Raw genomic sequence first — 20,564 nt, 5'->3', positions numbered from 1 at the left:
ACAATGAAATGGTCCGCCATTCTTTGACATCCAACGATTTCCCTTTCGAAGCACCGGATGGTGCGAGCTTACCTTTGAATAGGCTGAGGTTGGATCGAACTTTTTCTCGATCGCCATCATTGTACCGAGGCTTCGGGTTATGCAAATGATAATTTTTGGCTTCGTAGTGTGCTGTCACGAAGTTTGCCGCCTCCTCAGTAATGAATGCCTCGGCCATCGATGCTTCAATTCTACGTTTATTTTTACACTTAGCTCGAAGCGTCTTCTGCATCCTCTCAGTTGAGTAGCACCATCGATTTTGAACGGGCCCCCCCATTCTTGCCTCGGTCGGGAGATGCAAAATCAAATGTTGCATTGGATTAAAGAAGCCCGGTGGAAAGATCTTTTCTAATTTGCAGACCAACTCCGGCGCCAACTCTTCCATTTCATCTAGCACGCCAGGCGATAGTTCTTTCGCACAAAGAGAACGGAAGAAATAGCTCAGCTCTGCCAGTACTATCCATTCATCCTCAGGGATAAAGCCACGCAACATCACCGGCATTACCCGCTCAATCCATATGTGCCAATCATGACTCTTGAGCCCAAATATTTTCAATTTCTCAAGACTCGCTCCCCTCTTTAGATTCGCAGCATACCCATCGGGGAACATCAACCGCATTTTCACCCACAATAGCATTTCCCTCATAGCTGGCCTTTCAAGATTGAACCATGCCTTTGGCTTCGCTATGCTTTGCTTTCCTTTCCGTTGTCGCAAGTTTTGCAACGGTCTATCACATAGAGCCTCCAGGTCGATTCTAGCCTTAGGATTATCTTTTGACTTCCCCTCTATGCCGAACAATGTACCAAAAATGGCCTCCGCAATATTCTTTTCAATGTGCATCACGTCAATGTTGTGTGGGCAAAGGAGGTCTTTGAAGTAAGGGAGATCCCATAAGCATGACTTGTGAGTCCAGGCGTGTTCCGTATTATACCCTTTGAAGTATCCTGGACGCAAAGGATCGGGCTCGAGAGCGTTTAACTGATCAAGGGTCTGTTGGCCTGTCAACGCAGCTGGTGCAGTGTTTTTGACAACTCTACCTTTGATGAAATTCTTCTTGTCTTTTCTAAACTTATGGTCAGGATCCAGGAATTGTCTATGCATGTCGAAGCAAGAATACTTGCGACCAGCCTGCAGCCAACGGAACTGAAGAGCTGCCTTGCATGTGGTGCACGGGAACCTTCCATGCACACACCAGCCAGCGAATAGCGCAAACGCCGGATAATCATGCGTCGAGTACATGTACCACACATGCATTTTGAAATTTGTTTTGGTAGCCGCGTCGTAGGTCTTGATCCCATTATCCCAGGCTTCTTGCAACTCATCCTTAAGCGGCTGCATGTACACATTCATATTCTTCCCCGGATAGTTGGGCCCTTGAATTATCAACGTCAGGAAAATGTTCTTTCTTTTCATAATCTCTCCGGGTGGCAAATTTAGTGGAATGACAAATACAGGCCAACAACTGTATTGTGCTGCCGTCATACCATACACATTGAACCCATCCGTGCTGATGGCAACTCTAGGTTGCCTTGGATCTTCCGATTTATCCTTATGTAATGCATCGAAGTGCCTCCACGCAAAACCATCTGAAGTGTGTACCAGCATCTTGTTCCCATCCGCATCTAGTTCGGTTCTTTTGCCCAATTTGTGCCATGTCATCTGTCTGGCCGTCTCTTCGACCATAAAAAGACGTTGAAGTCTTGGTACGATTGGCAGATATCGAAGAACACTAATGGGGATTTTGGTCTGATTCTTCTCACCCATGCCGTTGTCTACCACAATATACCTGGAAGAATTGCAAATGGGGCAATAGTTCAAGGCCGCATACTCAAGCCTAAATAAGGCACATCCATTCTCACAGGCATGTATCTTCTCATAGGGCATCTTTAGTACACGGAGGATTTTCTCTGACTGGTACAGGTTTGCAGGCAGTACATGGCCTTTGGGTAGAAAGCGTCCAAATATCGTCATCATCGCGTCGTAGCATTGTCTGCCTAGGTTGAATTGAGCCTTCAGAGCCATTACTTGCGCGATGGCATCCAGCTGACAAAGCTCAGTCTGCTCGTGGAGAGGACGTTTTGAAGACTCCAGCATTTCATAGAAGGCCTTTGCAGATTCCTCCATCTCATCGTCCGAATCCCGAGCATCATCAAAGTCTTGCACCATGTCTTCAATCCCGGTACCATGCTCGTCGGTGCGACGACGAATCACCTCAGCTCTGGCACGTTGGTCAGACTCACCATGAAAAGTCCACACCGTATAATTAGGCGTAAAACCCCACTTCTGCAAGTGTTTACCCATTTCAAACTCTGTCTGTTTTTTCCAGTTGTCGCAGTTGGGACAGGGGCACCATGTTTTTTGCTGGCCATTTGCAAATGCGGCTCTCACAAACCCCCTGGTTTTTGTTAACCATTCATGGGTCATGTCTTTCTGACTAGGGTGACCAGTGTACATCCAAGCACGATCACTCATGTTGCCTAGCTACCTATGGGGGCACAAGAAATAAATACATAATTCATCATCTATATTCATACGCTAATCAAGTTTGTCAGTTTTATTACGTCCATGCAACCTACACGCTAATAGGTAAAGATAGGTCCTAATCCCACCCGAGTATGTGTAGACTGGGTTCGTTTTCCCATGCTCTGCTCCAGATGCGACGCACAATTTCGGCAGCACCTCCCCGCTGTTCTCCTGATACACGTCTCGGCAATAAGCAGAGAGGATGTGTACCCGGAGAACAACAGGGGAGGCACTGACGAAATTCCGCATCGGATCCGGAGCACAGCATACGGGAAAACAAACCAAATCTACACATACTCGGGCTGTCCATGGATAATGTTGGACAATTCGAAAGGATGGCGGTTATAAATATGCAAAGAAATGCATATTTATAGATGTCGCCCTTTCGAACGGGAGACGCATACTGGTCACGCATACTCATGATTGAAGAAACCTATAGATAGCAAGTTTCATCGGCACGAAGACCGGGACAGAGCAAATTAAGGGGGTAGGAGGAGAAGTCATTTGTGCTCACCAACAAACGTCCAACGCACGTGGAGGTCGTCGAACAACTGCACATTGAAATTCACCCGATCAACACAAATACGATGTTTTTATAATTAACATGATCGGAAAATATGTGACCTAACTCATAATTTTCAAAACTATGACCCCGTGGGCCTCTGGAAGGCCGAAAAGCACCTTCTCGTTCAAAAGAAGGCAGAAGAGGTGTCGGGGGTCGGGGCTTAGTGGCGTCGGGAGTCAGTGCCGTCGAGGGTCGGTGGCATCGGTGGTCGGGGGTCAGTGGCGTCGGGGGTCCAGGGTTAGTGGCGTCGGGGGTCCAGGGTTAGTGGCGTCGGGTGTCAGTGGCCTCGGGGGTCGGGGGTTGGTGGCGTCGAGCGTCGGGGGTCGGGAGTCGTGGGCCGAGGGGCTGGGTCGGGGGCAGTGGCGTCGGGGGTCGAGGGTTAGTGGCGTCGGGGGTCAGTGGCGTCGGGGGTCGGGGGTCGGGGGTCAGTGGCGTCGGAGGTCGATGGTCGGGGGTCAGTGGCGTCGGGGGTCCAGGGTTAGTGGCGTCGGGGGTCCAGGGTTAGTGGCGTCGGGGGTCCAGGGTCAGTGACGTCGGGTGTCAGTGGCCTCGGGGGTCGGGGGTTGGTGGCGTCGAGCGTCGGGGGTCGGGAGTCGTGGGCCGAGGGGTTGGGTCGGGGGCAGTGGCGTCGGGGGTCGAGGGTTAGTGGCGTCGGGGGTCACTGGCGTCGGGGGTCGGGGGTCGGGGGTCAGTGGCGTCGGAGGTCGATGGTCGGGGGTCAGTGGCGTCGGGCGTCAGGGGTCGGGGGTCGAGGGTCAGTTTCGGGGTGCCGGGGTTCCCTTTTCCTCTTCTTTCTTCTTCTCCTCTCTCCTCTTTTTCTTCTTCTTCTTCTTCTTCTTCTTCTTCTTCTTCTTTTTTCTCCTCCTACTCCCCCTCCTCTTTTTCTCCTTCTATTATTTTTCTTCTTCTTCTTCTTCTTCTTTTTCTTCTTCTTCTTCTTTCTCCTCCTCTTTCTCCTCCTCCTCCTCTCCTCTTCTTCTTCTTCTTCTTCTTCTTCTTCTTCTTCTTCTTCTTCTTCTTCTTCTTCTTTTTTTTTTCTCCTCCTCCTCCTCCTCCTCTTCTTCTTCTTCTTCTTCTTCTTCTTCTCCTGCTTTTTTTCCTTCTGCTTTTTTTCTTCTAACCTAACTAACTAACCTAATTAGCCTAACTAACTAACTAACTAACTAAATTACCCTATATATAATAAAAAACTAACCTAATAAACTAACTAAAGTAATTAACTTTTTTAAAAAAAAAACAAAAAAAACTCACCGGCAGGGGGCGGCGGCAGGGGGCGCCGGCGGCACGGGGGCGCGCGGCTGGGGGCTCGCCGCAGGGGGCGGCGGCGGCAGGGGGCGGCGGCAGGGGGCGGCAGCTGCAGGGGGCGGCGGCAGGGGGCGGCGGCGGCAGGGGGCAGCGCGCGGCAGGGGGCGGCGGCAGGGGGCGGCGGCGGCAGGGGGCGGCGCGCGGCAGGGGGCGGCGGCAGGGGGCGGCGCGCGACAGGGGGCGGCGGCAGGGGGCGGCGCGCGGCAGGGGGCGGCGGCGGCAGGGGGCGGGGGTGGGTCGCCGCGGGAAGGGGGTAGCCGGGGGGGTGGGCTCGCCGGGGGGTAGGCTCGCCGCGGGGAGGGGATCTCGCCGGCAGGGGTGAGAGTGGTCGGGGTGAGAGAGAGAGAGAGAGACAGTGAGCGAGGTGGGGGGTAACGGCCGTTATAGGGAGGCCCCTTTGCCGTCCGCCCCCCGACGGCAAAGGGACGTAAGGCAGACGGCAAAGGTCCTTACGGCTGACGGCAAAGGCCCGCGGATGGCAAAGGGCCCGGATTTCGGACGCGGCAGGCATGGGGCCCACGCGTCCCCTTTGCCGTCTGCCCTGGGGCTCTTTGCCGTCCGCTGGCAGACGGCAAAGGACCCACACATGGCAAATAGTATTTTTGCCATGTGTCAGTTCTTTGCCGTCTGTATTGTGTCAACTGATGGCAAAGAGGTTCTTTGCCGTCAGCCAGCAGACGGTAAAGAACTGGCTGACGGCAAATTTCTGGATTCCAGTAGTGCTACTATGTGTTATGATCCAGCAACCCCGAAGTGACAATAACTGGAACCACTCCCGGTGATGACCATACTTTGAGGAGTTCATGTGTTCACTGAGTGCTAATGTGTTGGTCCGGTTCTTTATTGAAAGGAGAAACTCAATATCTCGTAGTTTCCTTTTGGACCCCACTGCCACGGGAGGGATGGACAATAGATGTCATGCAAGTTCTTTTCCCTAAGCACGTATGACGACACACGGAATGCATGCCTACATCACATTGACGAACGGGAGCTAGCCACATATCTCTCCGTGTTATAGCTGTTGCATGATGAATATCATCCAAACAAATCACCGACCCATTGCCTACGAGTTTGTCCTACTGCTGTTACTTGTCTTGCTCTGCTGCTGCTACTACTGTTGCTACTCGTGTTACTTGTCTTGCTCTGCTGCTGCTACTACTGTTGCTACTGCTGTTTATTGTCTTGCCCTACTGCTACTGTCACTTGCTACTGTTGCTACTTGCTACTGCTATCACTACTGTTGTTCCTTGCACTGCCGTTACTCGCTACTTTGATGTTACTAATGTGCTCGCAGATACTAATCTTTCAGGTGTGGTTGAATCTGACAATGCAACTGCTAATACTTCAGAGTATTCTCTCACCTCCCGTCGTGCGAATCAAAAAATTTGTGTCGAATACTCTACCCTCGAAAACTGCTATGATCCCATGCGCTGGTGGGCGTCAACAACATTCTTCTAGTTTTGGTTGCCGGGGATTGCAATTAGCATTTTTCTGGTGCCGTTGCAAGGGGAAGAACAGTTGACATCAAGCATTTTTCTGGCGCCGTTGCCGGGAAGGTATTGCTATATTCTCTGAGTCACTTGGGATTTATATCTGCTGATCACTATGAAGAATCTGAAGGATCCGAAGACCAAAGTATTGCCCTCAACTATGAGGGGAGGTAAGGAATTGCCATCTAGCTCTGCACTTGATTCACCTTCAGTTATGAGTAAGTTTGCGACATCACCTCCTTCTAGAAATCTTGATATGTCGCCTGGGCTTGATGATGCTTGTGATACTACTGCTAGAGATGCTATGCTTGATACTATGCCTGATGATACTATGCTTCATACTATGCCTGATGCTATGCCGGATACTGCTAGAGATGCTATGCTTGATACTGCTTTGCCTGATGATGCTAGAAATGCTATTGCTTGATAATGCTTTGCCTGATGATGCTAGAGATGCTATTTTGCCTGATGATGCTATGCTTGATACTGCTAGAGATACTATGTTGTCTGATGTTCCACTAGGAGTGTTCCTTGATGCTCATATTGCTAGAGTTACTGCCAATGCTCGTGATGCTTCTGAAACTGCCGATACTATTGAGATAGAACCTGCTTTTGCTCCTGCTAGATCTAGCTCTCCTAGATATGAATTGCCTAATATACCTGACGGTTAAGTTATCGAGGGAGAGATAGCTGAGGATTTTCTTGCGTGTAAGGATGCATATGACGCTAAGAAATTACTTCTCAAAGTGGAAGTAAAAATCTCGGGAAGCTAAGATGAAATATGACCCGAAGTTTGCCACTTCACCTATCTTTATCACCGATAAGGATTATGAATTCTCTGTCGACCCTGAGATAATCTCTCTAGTCGAATCTGATCCTTTTCATGGTTATGAGTCTGAGACGGTCATAGCCCATCTTGCCAAACTACACGATATAGCCACCTTTTAACTAGTGAGGAGAAGATCCGCCACTACTATATCCTTAAGCTGTTTCCTTTCTCTCTAAAGGATGATGCTAAAGCCTGGTTCACCTCTCTTGCTCCTAGATGTGTGAGTAGTCCCGAGGAGATGGTCTATTACTTCTGTGAGAAATATTTCCCTTCCAATAAGAAGCAAGCCGCCTTGCAGGAAGTATACAACTTTGCTCAACTCCAAGAAGAGAGTCTTCCAGAAGCTTGGGGGAGGCTCGTCCAGATACAAAATGCTTTGCCTGATCAACCTCTGAAGAAGAACGAGATACTTGATATCCTCTATAACGGACTTACCGATGCCTCTAGAGACCACATAGATAGTTGTGTCGGTTGTGTTTTTAGGGAACGAACTGTAGAACACGCTGAGACTCTACTGAATAACATCTTGATCAATGATAATGCTTGGACTATTACCGAACCACCTCCAAAGCCAACTCCGAAGAAAAGAGGTATTCTATTCCTCAGTCCAGAAGATATGCAAGAAGCCAAGAAATCTATGCAAGAGAAAGGCATTAGATCTAAAGATGTCAAAAATCTACCACCTATCAAAGAGATCCATGGTCTCGATAACCCGATACAGGTAGTAGAAGTGAATTCTCTGCGTAGGTTTGATGAAAGTGATGTTCCTTTTGATAAACCTGCTAGTCTATGCTTTGATGAATTTGACAACTTTGTTGCCAAACAACAGAGTTTCAATGATTATGTTAGCAGACATTTGGAACAAAGTACTCGTATGCTTAGCCATTTAAGTGCTTGTGTAGACGGAAATGTCAATGATTACTACTCAGGTAGAACAAGTACTTAAAGCTCAGAATGACTTGCTTAATGAATTAAATGACAACTCTGTCAAAGTCATTACTAGAGGAGGCAAAATGACTCACGAACCTTTGTATCCTCAAGGTCATCCTAAGAGAATTGATCAAGATTCTCAAGGAATCAATGCTGATACACCTAGTCATCCTAAGGAGAAGAAGAAGGATGATAGAAACCTACATGCTAGATCACCAAATACTGTCACACCTGAAGAACCTAATGATATTTCTGCGTCTGATGCAGAAACACAATCCGGTGATGAACATGAACCTGGTGACAATATGGACAGCGATGTTCATAATGATGCTCAACCTAGCAATGATGAGGATGTGGAGATTGAACCTACGGTTAATCCTGATAATCCACAACCTAAGAAATACGATAAGAATGACTTCACTGCTAGGAAGCATGGTACAGAAAGGGAGCTATGGGTTCAGAGGCCTATGGCCTTTCCTCCTAAGCCATCCAAGAAAAAGGATGATTAGGATTTTGAGCGCTTCGTTGAGATGTTAAGACCCGTCTTTCTGCAGATGCGGTTAACTGATATGCTCAAGATGTCTCTGTATGCCAAGTACATGAAAGATATCTTGACTAATAAACGGAAGATACCAGATCTTGAGATCTCTAGCATGCTTGCCAATTACACTTTCAAAGGTGGAACTCCTAAGAAACTTGGTGATCCCGGAGTGCCCACTATACCTTGCTCCATTAAAGGAAACTACGTAAGAACTGCCTTATGTGACCTTGGAGCCGGTGTTAGTGTTATGCCGCTCCCTCTTTATCGTATACTTGAGTTGGATAAGTTGACGTCCACTAAAATTTCTCTGCAAATGGCCGACAAATCAACTGCTTTCCCTATCGGCATTTGCGAGGATGTGCCTGTTGTGGTTGCTAACACCACTATCTTAACAGACTTTGTTATCTTGGATATTCCCGAGGACGATGCCATGGCTGTCATCCTCAGAAGACCCTTTTTAAACACTGCAGGGGCTGTTATAGATTGCAACAAAGGCAATGTCACTTTCCATGTCAACGGTAATGAGCACATAGTGCACTTTCCGAAGAAACGATATCAAGTACATTGCATCAATAATATCGAAAAGACTTCATCGATTCTCATTGGGAACTTTGAATGCCCTATTCCTCGTGTCAAGATGGAGTATGATTTGCTTGTTGGGGACATACATATCCCCATTGAGGTGACTTAGTGGCTATTCGAAAATTCTCCGTTCTCTCTTGCGATTCAAGAAGGTTTTGTCATAAGGACTTGAGCAACCCCATTGACGGATTTCTTTCGATGACCATGAAACGGATGAATCAAAGAGTCACATACCTTTGTTTTGAGCTTTCATTTTCTGTTGCTTAGAATAAAAATGATAGAATTAGTTTAGCTTTTCCTGTTTTCTGTTTTAGCGTCCCGGAGAAAATACCTCGAAAATAAAAGTTCTCCGATGGTCCTGAAAATTTAGTATGATTTTTTCTGGAATTTTTGAAAATTTCTGGGCCTGAGAGCTGGCCTAGAGGCCTGACCAGTGGGCCACAAGCCCTGCCACCGCCACCTACCCCCCTAGTGGCGGGGTGCAAGCTTGTGGGGCCCACAGGGACCCCCTCCACTCATTCCAGCTCCCAGCCTCTTCTTCCACCTCTAGAAAAAATTGTTTCGCAGCTCAAACCCGTGTTATTGCTCATTTGGCTGTGATTTTTGATCTCCTTGCTCAAAGCACCATTCTCCGAACCGTTTTGGGAAAATTACTCCTTGGTAAGTGACTCCTCCATTGGTCCAATTAGTTTTTGCTCTAGTGCTTTATCCTTCACGTATTCTTGCTACCTTGGTGACCCTGTTCTTTAGCTTGAAAGGTTGATTTTAGCTGGTCCCAAGTAGTTTTAGTGCGTGATACGATCTCTAGGCACTAGTAGGAGTAGTTTCTAGAAGTTGGGTTAATCTTCATTCACTTTTCTTTCGAAGTCTCTAAAAATTTCAGAATTTTTCAGAGCTAGAAAAAGGAAAAGATGAGGAGGATCTTGAGAGGCTCTTCAAGCCGTAACCCCAAGGAGGATGAGAAGAACCACCCCAAGTACGTAGTCCCTCGAGTCATAGAAGTTCGAGCGTGCGAGTGGCGAAGTGATGAATTTTTGCGCGCCGCCAGACTTTATGGAGACTTTTATTACTTGTTGGAGAACGCAGGTCTTACTGCGTTCGTTGAAGATAAGTGCTCACAATACCTCCTCCTCACCAATATTTTCGTTCAAAGCTTCAACTTTTATCCGAGGAATAACCCTCCCATGGTTGAGTTCATGATATACGATGTCCCCCAGTGCATGACGCTGGAGGATTTTTGCAATGTATGCAAATTACCTTATGTCGGGATATCCGTGACCCTCGTCCACGGGATTTGGAGGATTTCATTGGTTCAATTGCTGTTGGAGAGGAGAGAGGAGTGTCTCGCGCTAGAATCACTAGCATACATTTTCCTATGCTTCGGTACTTCTCACTATTTGTGGGAAAATGTTTGATTGTCCATGGGGAGGCTGGATCACTTAGTTCTCCAGACCTTGCGGTTTTGCGCAAAGGCCTCTATAACGATAAGACTTATAGCTTGGGCGCTATAGTAGCTCAACGGTTGAACCTGAACGGTTCTAAAGGTGTCGTCTATGGAGGTACCTATGCTACCTTTCTTGCCAGACACTTTGATATACCCATTAGACTGGGAGAGGAAGGAGAAATGCTTCTCCCCGAGAAATATCTGGATTATGACAGCATGGTTCGCCATGATTTTCTGGATAGAGATGCTAGTAGACGGATGATTTATAACCTGGTATTTAGTCAGGGTACTCGAGAGACTATTACTTTGCTTGCTCCTTCTTTGTTCGATCTTCATGCAGGCAGGTACACTATTATGCCCTTGGACATCTACGCATATTGGGGCTTGGCCCAATCACAGGCGCCCGTGCCCAAGCCGCCAGTCGAGTACCAGACGCCAGTTTATCAGTGGGAGCCAGAGGAGCTCACACAGAAGTGGCAACCACAGTCTGCTCCGGAGTATCCTCACCCACTTTACATTCATGCTTGGGGGAGTATGTGTTCTCACCGACTTTACATTCATGCTTATGCTTTCACTTTATTAGCCGGTGATTACACTTTGCCACTTTATTATCCATGCTAGTTTATTTTCGTTTTCTTGTTTTCTTGTTTTGTGTCCTTTCGAGAAAACCCAAAAAGATTTTTCTTTCTTCTTTTGCTTGTTGGGAGCTTTCCCATGTAAATAGTTTTCTTCTTCTTTGGATCAAGGTAGAAGATATTGGTTACAATGTTTAGTGGTTCTTACATGCTTACCTGTTTAGTTTCAAAGAGCCATATTACTTTGTCTTCTCCTTTGTGTTTGCCTGCAGATTCAGCTTAGTCCAATGCACTTATTATTGTTCGGTCATGCAAATGAAAGGCAACAATGATGATATATGATGAAGTGACTGAGACTGAAAAGCTGGTATGAACTCTATCTATTTTGTTTTTGTAAATATGACTAGCTTGTTGACCCAGATTTAGCTTTGTTGTGAGAGAACCATGTTTGCAATGACAACTTAGAAATCTTAGTTTCTGATGCCATGCTTATTTAGCTGAGAGCTTATAATGGCTTTTCTTGAATGCCAACATAAATTTTGAGATGACTGAGATGTAGTATGATAGGATGGTATTCTCCTTTGAATGTTTCAAGTGGCTTGACTTGGCGCATGTTCATGCATGTAGTTGAAACAAAATCAAAATAGCCTCTATGATGTTCGTGTTCATGGTGATTTATATCCCATTCATGCTTGCATTCAATGTTAGTCTAACTCATTGCATCTTGATGACTGTTGTTGCTCTCTAGTTGGTCGCTTCCCAGTCTTTTGCTAGCCTTCACTTGTACTAAGCGGAATACTGCTTGTGAATCCACTTCCATAAACCCAAAATATTTTCCATGAGAGTCCACCATACCTACCTATTTGCGGTATCTACCTGCCGTTCCAAGTATATTTGCATATGCCACTCTCTAAACCTTCAAGAAATAATCTGTTTTGCATGCCCGAACCGCTCATGTGGTGACAAGGGGCTATTGGTATTTTCCATGCTAGGAGTGTTATCCTCGACATGTGTTTATTCACTTTCATTCACGAGAAAGGGGCCGGTAATTGGAATGCCCAGTTCCACGCTTAAATCGAAAACATAACTGTAAAACAAGACTCCCCCTGGATTGATGTTAGTATGGACGGTACCCGAGGATTCGGCTAGCCGTGGAGTGTGATTGATTGGTGGTGGGGGAGTTAAAACTTTACTTTTCTGTTTGGGAACCGCCTATAGCATGACTAGCATGGAAGATATTGAGAACTCTTGGTCATTGCGTTGACAACGAAAGCATGCCACCCAAAATTATTATCTCTGTTTTCAAAGCTTGAGCTCTGGCACCTCTGCAAATCAATGCTTGCCTCTGCGAAGGGCCTGTCTATTTATTTTCCTGTTGAGTCATCCTCCTCTTATATAAGCACCAATTAGAGAGCACCTCTGTCATTTTTATGCTTTGCTTTTGATTGATATTGAGTATGACTATGACTGGATCTTCGTTGCTATGAATTATAATGTTTAGTTAGCCCTTGCTCTTTGAAAGTACTCTGCATTTATGTTTTGCGGTCTCAGAAAGAGATAGCGAGATACCATCTATTCATATTGCTTCATGCTTGTTTTGATTGAAGTGTTGGTATTTGAAACATATTATTATTTGCTCGTTAGCTGATTATGCCATTGATATTAGTTTATCGTGAGACCTTTGTGTCACTTGCTTATGTGGTTAACTTGTGATCTTGCTGAAATTCTAGTTATGAGTTAGACATAGTTGCAACAACAAGATCAAACGGAGTTTGTCAAAGTTTTTCTTTCTCTCTCAGTTTGTCAACTGAGTTGCTTGAGGACAAGCAAGGTTTTAAGCTTGGGGGAGTTGATATGTCTCCATCGTATCTACTTTTCCAAACTCTTTTGCCCTTGTTTTGGACTCTAATTTGCATGATTTGAATGGAACTAACCTGGACTGGCGCTGTTTTCAGCAGAATTGCCTTGGTGTTATTTTTGTGCAGAAATCAAAGTTCTCCAAACGTAATGAAAATCTATGGGGAGCAGTTTTGGAAAATATAAAAAATATCTACGCGAAGTTCCACCTGAGGGGGTGGGCCAATGGGCCACAAGCCCTGGCTCCGCCACCACACCCTAGTGGAGGTGGGCAGGCTTGTGGGGCCCACACGGCTATGCCGCCCCCAACCTCAGGTCTATACGTCCCCTTTCGTCCCAGAAAAAATAAAAAGAGAAGTTTTCATCGCGTTTGCGATTCGGAGGCGCCGCCACCACCTGTTCTTCATCTGGAGGGCAGATCTGGAGTCCGTCTTGGGCTCCGGAGAGAGGAAATCATCGCCATCGTCATCATCAACCTTCTTCCCTTTCCAGTTCCATGAAATTCTTCGTCGTTCGTGAGTAATCTATTCGTAGGCTCGCTGGGCGGTGATGAGTAGGATGAGATCTATCATGTAATCGAGTTAGTTTTGATGGGGATTGATCCCTAGTATCCACTATGTTCTGAGATTGATGTTGCTACTACTTTGCCATGCTTAATGCTTGTCACTAGGGCCCGAGTGCCATGATTTCAGATCCGAAATTATTATGTTGTCACCAATATATGTGTGTTTTAGATCCGATCTTGCAAGTTGTAGTTACCTACTATGTGTTATGATCCGGCAACCCCGGAGTGACAATAACCGGAACCACTCCCGGTGATGACTATAGTTTGAGGAGTTCTTGCGTTCACCGAGTGCTAATGTGTTGGTCCGGTTCTTTATTGAAAGGAGAACCTCAATATCCTGTAGTTTCCTTTTGGACTCCGCTGCCACGGGAGGGATGGACAATAGATGTCTTGCAAGTTATTTTCCCTAAGCACGTATGACGACACACGAAATGCATGCCTACATCACATTGACGAACGAGAGCTAGCCACATATCGCTCCGTGTTATAGCTGTTGCATGATGAATATCATCCAAACAAATCACCGACCCATTGCCTACGAGTTTGTCCTACTGTTGTTACTTGTCTTGCTCTGCTGCTGCTACTAGTGTTGCTACTGTTGTTACTTGTCTTGCTCTGCTGCTGCTACTACTGTTGCTACTGCTGTTACTTGTCTTGCCCTGCTGCTACTGTCGCTGGCTACTGTTGCTACTTGTTACTGCTGTCACTGCTGCTATTCCTTTCCACTTCCGTTACTCGCTACTTTGCTATTACTAATGTGCACGCAGATACTAATCTTACATGTGTGGCTGAATCTGACAATGCAACTGCTAATGCTTCAGAGTATTCTCTCACCTCCCGTCGTGCGAATCAACAAATTTGTGTCGAATACTCTACCCTCGAAAACTGCTACGATCCCTTGCCCTGGTGGGCGTCAACAACATTCTTCTAGTTTCGGTTGCCGGGGATTGCAATCAGCATTTTTCTGGTGCCGTTGCAAGGGGAAGAACAGTTGACATCAGTAGGCGTCAAGAAATGCACACGAAATATTCACTTGCTATTGAACCGTTTGATGTTTGGGGCTTTGATTATATGGGACCTTCTCCTTCCTCGTATGGGTACACTCATATTTTAGTTGTTGTGGCTTATGTTACTAAGATGATATAGAAGCTATTCCAACTAGTAGTGTTGATCATACTACTTGTGTTAAAATGCCTAAGGAGGTTATATTCCCAAGGTTTGTAGTCCCTTGATATTTAGTGACTAATGGTGGTTCACATTATATTCTTGGTGCTTTCAAAAATTTCTTATCTAAATATGATGTAAAATTTAGAGTAGCATTACCTTACCATCCTAAATCTAGTGGTCAAGTATAACTGAGTAATATATAAATAAATTTAATATTGCAAACAATTGTTAGTTGATCTAGAAAGAACTAGGCTAAGAAACTTGATGATGCTCTCTAGGCTTGCAGGACTGCTTATAAAAATCCTATGGGCATGTCTCCTTATAAAATGGTTTACATAAAAGCTTGTCATTTACCTCTTGAGTTAGATCATAAATCTTATTGCCTATTAAAGAAATTAATTATGATTTTAATGTTGCTGGTAAAAATATGTTATTTTATATGAGTTCTCCTTGTGAATGGAGAATAGAAGCTGATGAAAATACCAAGTTATTTAAAGAGAAAGTGAAAAGTTGGCATGAAAAAATAATTTAGAAATGAGAATTTAATATTGGTGACAAAGTTCTTTTGGACAAATTGTTTCACAGATTTTGCAGGCAAACTTCTCACCAAACGGGAGGGACCATATATCATCAAATAAGTTTATTTCCCTAGAGCCATCAAAATTAATAACGTCGGAGGAAATAAAACAAACGTAGTTAATGGGCGTAGAATTAAACATTATGTTGGAAGTAGCCCCACTAACATTTATTTAGAAATTATTAAAGTAATTACACTGGAGGAATACATAAAAGAGACCTTCCGAAGTACTTTAAAATCCTAGAAAGGAATAGGTATGTGATAGTTAAGTAAATCGACACCCAAAATTCCATAAAAACACTTTCTGATTATTTAGTAATAAATGAAAAATATGGGAAATAAGAAACACACTCCCCGAGGGAGCCACAAGCCATAGGGCATGTCAAGGTGGCTTGTGGGCTCCTCGTGCACTTTCTAGACTCCATTTTCTTCTCGAATACTTGTCCCGCAAAGGAAAAAACCATTATATATACTCCCCAATCTTTAGACAACCATATCACAAGTTTTCCTCAACTTTTTGTCGTGATATATTTTCTTGCAGTATTTAGATCGAATGTCATCGTCAAGCTCCTCCAAGAATTAATTCTTTGAGAAGTTGATCAATCCATACCTCCCTGGAGTAATAAAGCATCCCTAAACCATGGAGTTTCGGGATGGGGTGCTTCATATTTGGGATCTTCAAGGGCCCAGGTTGGTTGGACACAAGAAGGCCAGGCTTGCCGATTTGGATTAGAAACTCTTCAAGTTGCAAAGGATGGTGGAGTGTGTAATTGATGCCAACCACACTATGATCAAGGACTTTTTACATGAACAGAAGTGGATAGGACAGGTCTATGACTTGGAAAACCAAAATTGTGAGTATGAAACCAAGTTTAAAAGGATGCGTTTCGCTGTGTATTTCAGAATGCCAGAGACTGTTACCTATTTCTTTGATGGAGTACATATTCCTTGGGAGAAGGAGGACAGGCCCGCTACCTCATGACCACTATTACCAAAGAAGGAAACTTGAGTACTCACGTATGGGCACCACCCTTGGTTTGTTCCAAGCTTGGGAGAGGTGTCCCGGTATCAGATCATCATCACCCTTTGTCATTATTATATATCCTAGTTTGATCTTTTGTTTTCTCGTGATTTATAAGAAGTTTTAGTATGAATTAGATTTTGTTTGCTTGTTTCGTGATTGTGTTATCAATCTAACTGTGTGTGAGAGTTTCTATAATAAAAAGAGTATGAGTTTGATTTGTTTCCGAGCATCAACTCTCGAAAAATAAATAAAATTACATAAGCTTATCCCATGGTAAGTAATGAATTCACATAAGTGGTGTAGATGATAAAATTGGTTGAAGGTTAACAAACATAGCATTGGTCATACAAACAATTCATGCAAGAGTTAATAAGGAAGATACATTTCAAATGTAGAATACTATATTTGATATATTTTAGGACTACGACTCCTCATTAATTATTTCCAAACCTGAACAAATAGTTCACATTGGCCAAGGAAGATAACATAATTTCATACAAGTTATATTTTCATGGATCCTCCAACATGTGGGGCTTGCTTACAATATTTTGCTAGCATAAACTCCTGCACTAAGTATGTCACACCCTATTTTTACGTTATTTCACCCATAGTCTCTTCAAAACCCGAGTTTGTTGAAACTTCTTAAGCAAATGTTATGAGTGTTGTGATTGCCATTGTTTGTGAGTATGCTTGCATGAGTGGATCCAAAAACAATATTTTTATAACATGATATTTCCAAAAAGACCTTTTTCTCAGTTTTGACTATTTCAAAACCTTGCTTTGGGTTTGCACTACAAGACCCTAATTCCAAGGTAGTGCCGTCACCCAAAGATTGTATTCTGATTTTAGCACTATTATAACTCTCCAAAATCATTAAAAAAAATTACAAAATATTTTTCTATTTTATTTGCATGTCCTTTTCCCAGGACAAAAATGATATTTCTGTATTGAAATTTATTTTTCTTCCTTAGAAAAATCTGAGAAAATTTGGAGATACTGAGAGGACATATATTTTCCATACATAAGATTTTCAACCCCTATTTATGTTCAAAATATTTGAGCAAATCCTTGAAAACTTATTTTGTTTGTTTTGACCTTCTGAAATATTTCCAAAGGAAATATTTTCAATAAATTCCCAGAAAATTCTAGCATGCTTCCCAAGCTATATTTGGTGGTCATGCCAAGTTTCACTTCATTACAGGATGGTTTGGTTCACCAAATTTTGCCAAAACCTTCTCTGTCCAGAATCAAGTTGTAGCATCTCTACATAGAAAAGTTTGTCCAAATGACCTGAAGCTTTGCAAGAGTGCTCAACACCCCAAATGAGGAGACCCTGCCAAAAATTGGATTTGTGGGGATTAATTTACCCACATTCTCTTCTAAAAGGACAAAACTGTCCATTTGGGGGTGATTTCAAGTTTGCACTATCAAACTTGTCCAATGGATCTCAAATTTGGTGGAGCATCCTACTTTTGTATAAAACCCAATCCTGTTAACTTTTTTTTGACCAACAAGTGTAGGGAAACACCCCATAGTCTTTTCTCTCTATTTATAAAGGAGTTAATATGTACAAAGGAGGACAAGAATGTACAAGACATGTAGGGTTGTTAACTTTCAGCATGAGTGGTGAAGGTTAACTACCCCAAACACATATCAAACACCTTCAGCCAGTATTGTCAAACTGCACATATCACCCTCTACACCCACTCCATTTCCACTAAACTCTTAGTGCAAGTTGCCAACAACACACCTCAACTGCAGCCGAGTGGCCCCTCTGTGGTTCCAACCAGGTAAGCAAAAATTCCCATTTTAGTTTCTGAATCAAGGCTACCAGTTCTTCTCCAAGCTCTTCCTTTGACCAGCAGTGAGTCCCTCCGCTCCCAAACGGGTAAGGGGCATCTAAGCCACCCCTCGTACACGCCAGACAGGGCCAAAGCACCAAGAGCGCGCCAGCATGCCGTGGCATGCCAAATCTGTACTCTGGTGCGCTACAGGGCACACCAGAGGCAAAGGAGGCCAGCCCCGGCCAGTTCTCACCTCCCCTCAGTGTCTCTCCACGTCTCCAACAAACCTCCTGACTCAGGGCTGCCTCAGGGCCCCTTCTCCCCCTCTCTTCTAACCAGGGCGATGCGTGACCGCGCGCGCCAAATTCTGCCACAAGAGTGCGGCCCCGCAGCACACGCGCACTGAGCCTCCTCTCTCTCTCTCGTTGAGTCTTCGGGGTCCGAACCCACATCCGTGAAACCGTGGTATCGACCCCGAGCCCTTTCTCCCTCTCCAGCAGCCGTAGTGAAACCATCGACGCTTCCCTGTTCGGTGCATCGTTGCTGCCCTATAAATAGGCCCTTCCGCTTCACTCCAGCACCCACACCACTCCTCCAGTACCTCAATCGAGGCCCTAGCCACCCCACTAGAGAAAAAAGAGCTCTGGTGCTCGAGATCGACCGAGGCCCCGCCGATTCAGAGCTCCGTTGATCTCGGGCTACAGGCCAGCTCTCACGCGCCTCTCACCATCCCCGAGCATTTCCCTGCCCATAGCACCCAAGTCACAAATCACGCGAGCTCGACACCAGTGACCCAGGGCCTCCCCACCGTTCATTCGACCACCAGCAGGTAGGCGATGATGCCACAATGTCGTTCCTGCCGTCACCTGGCCTTGAGGGTGTCGGTATCACCGACGACGTGCCTCCCCTCCCTCTGTTCGGAGGAGGAAGACAACCCGATAGGCATGCCCCACCTGTCGATGGCCAGTCTGTCCCCCTCTCTCCTCTCTCTGCCGCTGACCACAGGGGCCCGCGCGTTAGGTTGTACCTGGGCTGCTGGCTGGCCATTTAGCCGGTTGGCCTGTTGGGCCTGCCCAGCCACTGGCCGAGCCAGGACATGGTTGAGCCCTTTTTCCCTTTACTTTTTGTATTGATTCTAAATGATTTTCATAGAAACAAATATTTAATGAAATTTAAATATTCTTCCACCACAAATCTTATAAAAATGTGTAAAATTTATAACTGATGTTGCACTAATTTTTTTTAAAAGCTTGTACACATAGCTTTGATTAAAATGCCTAGTTTAAATATTTTAGCCCGTGTTATTTAGGTATTTAAAATACCTTTTTCATAAAAACCGGCGACAAATATTTTTAAAAACTAAAGTAACATTTTTAAAGTGAGTTTGCGCTCTATTTTTAAAGTGTTATTTATTACTATTATAACGACAATAGATTCCGCGTTCGACGAAGGAGTTGGACTGGAAGACCCCGGATACCTAGCTGATCAAGGCAAGTAGCCCTTTGACCATGTCTGAGAAAACATTTTCATGCATGCCAACTTGAATATCTTATTCGGATGCATATAGTTAGGGTTATTCGGTGCACCCCAACATGGTGTTACCGATGGCTCCTCCGGAGCACTTGCATTGAGCATGACCCTACCACCTATGAGGGTCACGCTGATAATATGTTGACAAGTAGACAGTAGTGCTACGCATAGAAAGAGCATGTGCATGATAATGGTATCACAGAGTTGATACCAAATGTTTTATGAAAACCCCATCGAGTGCCACTAATGCCCGAGGGTGATGATGTTGAGTTAGGTGACCACTTGTAAAAGAAGTGGTGCACCGAGAATATTTTGTGTGACTGATTTCGGAAATGGGATTAGATTTATGATGTGTCGACCGTCCCAACCCTACATGTGCGACCACGATAACCCTTTATGGGACGGGGCTTTGTTGATTACTTTGGTCAGTGCTAGCAAAGAGGCCACATTACTAGCGGCGGGAGTGTTATGTGGTCACTCTCGTGATGGGGTGGTTCCAGGTAGGTCGATTATGCCGTTTTTACGTGTTCCGGGCACACTGTTGGTCCCAGCAAGGATGATATGGTCCAGAGTTGGTGCTCATAAGACATACATCATGTGGGTTGGGTACCAATCAAGTGCACTCTTTGTCGAGAGCCGTTAGAGGAAAGGCAATGATAGGGTACTTACCTCGGGTATGTTATATACCACGAGTCGTGGATGACACGGAAATTTCTTGCATCTCGTGGGTACATCGTACAACCTCTGAAGAGTGTACAACTATTCGAATAGTCGTGTCCACGGTCAAGGATAGTTTGGTACTCTTGCTTAAACTACGTCCTATCGTTTCCGCATAAACCAAGTGTGTGTGTGTGTTTAAAGGTGTTATCTGAGAAAGATGATATGACAAGTTTGTTGACTTGGCATATAGGGAGATCCCGTGGCATTCAATCTCTCGACAAATATGTTGATATGTGTGACCTGTTCTTATGTTTACCATCTAGCTTATGATGCATATCCTTACAAGTACTTGACTATGTTCATTTTCGATTAAAACTTGCTTTTCGCAAATGCTGCATATTACTTTATTATCGTACCAACTCCATTATCCATATCATGGGTTGTTTGTGAGTACATTAAAAGTACTCACTGGCTTGCCACTGGTTATGTTATTTACCACACATGGAGGAACCGGAGTTTGGAGAAGAATTCATCATCGGAGACAGACATGCGAACTAGGATGCTTCCCAGTTAGAA

Source organism: Hordeum vulgare, chromosome 4H, assembly GCF_904849725.1.
Source record: "Hordeum vulgare subsp. vulgare chromosome 4H, MorexV3_pseudomolecules_assembly, whole genome shotgun sequence".
NCBI classification, from domain to species: Eukaryota; Viridiplantae; Streptophyta; class Magnoliopsida; order Poales; family Poaceae; genus Hordeum; species Hordeum vulgare.
Note: the sequence above shows the minus strand (reverse complement) of the source record.